Below are 2022 nucleotides of genomic sequence, written 5' to 3'. Positions count from 1 at the left end.
CAATGGTCTCCGAGTGCCGGTCCCGCCCAGGGTGTAGGCTCAGGACGTGACAAGGTGTGTCTCAGGGATTTTGGGCATAGGTTGGGGAGGGGGGGCGGTACTTATGCATTTTCCCTTTATTTTAAAAATAAATTATATTGTGTCTTTCAATTTATCCGTCTTACTTTTTTTTAGTTCATTTTGAAACACTAAAGAATGTTTTTTTTCTTTTTTGTCAATTTTTAAATTTAATTTTCCACATGACATGCTTAAGACCACACGATTAAAAGATATCATGAAATATATATATCTAATTTAGTTTAAGATCATAAATTAGAAAATCTCCTATACTTTTTAAAATTTCGTGTCATGTCAAAATCAGAAAAAAAAGATTAAAACGGATGGAGTACTACTTATGGAAAAAGTGAACTTTTTTCAATAAAAAGAAAGTGTCACGCCTCGAGCCTACACCCTGGGCGGGACTGGCACTCGAGAACCATTGCTTGCCCCAAGCGAACCCTTGGCCTGACTTACTTACTCAGCGGAAGGCTTTACTCAAGATAAATATACTTTAAAAGAAAAACTAAACTGCTCGATAAATAACTTAGAATGTAATAAATAACATTCACTGCCAAAGTGGCAACTCGAGTCTCAACTTAACTGAAAGGGGAAAGTAAAGACTCATGAACTAACATCACTAACTCTGTCTATGAAGCCTCTAAACAACTGAGATGGACGTCGGGACAAGACCCACACCATCCAAATGAACTAAAATAGTGAAAGCAATAAAAAGGATCATTCGAAAAGCTAGGAGGCTCACCAACTGACTCTGAGTGCTCAACTGGATCAACGAAGCGCTGGATGCTGATCCTGGTTACCTGCGTCTGCATCATAATAAGATGCAAGCCAACTGGCATCAGTACATTGAATGTACGAGTATGCGAGTTGGAATGCTAAACATAACTTAAGCTTGAAAAGAATATGAAAGAAACACTTACCTTGACTTTACTCAACTCCTGAATAACTTAACTCAATATAAAGCAATAAAACACATGCAATAAATAAAAGGCTTTTAAAACAGTAGAAAACAACTTAGTTCATTAAAGAAAATGCAATAATAAACTCAACATTACTCATATAATAAAGTAATATAGTTTCTGTGGGAGTTTCTCTAACCGACAACCACCACTATGAGCCTAAGTGGTGATACAGTGTCTTGCCCACGCTACCAGAACTGTCCTATACTTTGCCGTCATATAGAACGCCTTAACTAAGTGGATCCACTAGTCTATGGTAAAAGCATCTTAAGGAGTCATCTAAAAAGTATGATCATTTACTACCCATGATGGCTACATGGTTTATTGAGATGATCTGTACTCAAACTCGTCCCCATATCGGTGCTCAATACTACTCCCAAAATATACTTAGCTCATATGTTTGTAACAGCAAAACTCTTTCTTTAGTTTGAGATAATTACTCAAAAACTTAGCTTAAAAGCTTTCTTGGAAATCTCAGTTTCCTTTCTTGCTCAAATGTGTAAACATTTTAACTCTTGGGAATACTTAGTTCCCGTATAATATTTGAAGAATGAACTTTACTCTTACTCTTTACAGAAAACTAGCTCAAAAGCTCTTTTGGAAATCAAGGTTTCCTTTCTTCTTTAAATGTAAAAACATTTACTCTTTGGGAATACATAGTCCCGATATACTCTTTTGAAGAAATAAATTTCAAACTTTACTCTTTACTCAACTCAAAATTCAAGTCTTAAAACAAAGTTAAAACATTTGTAAAAGACTTTTGGAAAACTTTATGAACTTCTCTTAACTTGTGTCACACCCCGAGCCTACACCCTGGGCGGGACCGGCACCCAGAGACCATTGCTGGCCCCAAACAAACCCTTGGCCTGGCTTTCTTAACTCAGCGGAAATCTGACTCAACAGAATAACTCAATGCCATGCAAAGACATATCACAACTTAATTGATAAAATCTGGCCCAAAAGGGCAACTCGAGTCTCAAAATAGAATATTTACATAGATACATAG

Source organism: Solanum tuberosum, unplaced genomic scaffold (genome assembly GCF_000226075.1).
Source record: "Solanum tuberosum cultivar DM 1-3 516 R44 unplaced genomic scaffold, SolTub_3.0 scf00263, whole genome shotgun sequence".
Taxonomy (NCBI): Eukaryota; Viridiplantae; Streptophyta; class Magnoliopsida; order Solanales; family Solanaceae; genus Solanum; species Solanum tuberosum.
The sequence above is the reverse complement of the archived record's forward strand: the minus strand, read 5'-3'. Positions refer to the sequence as shown.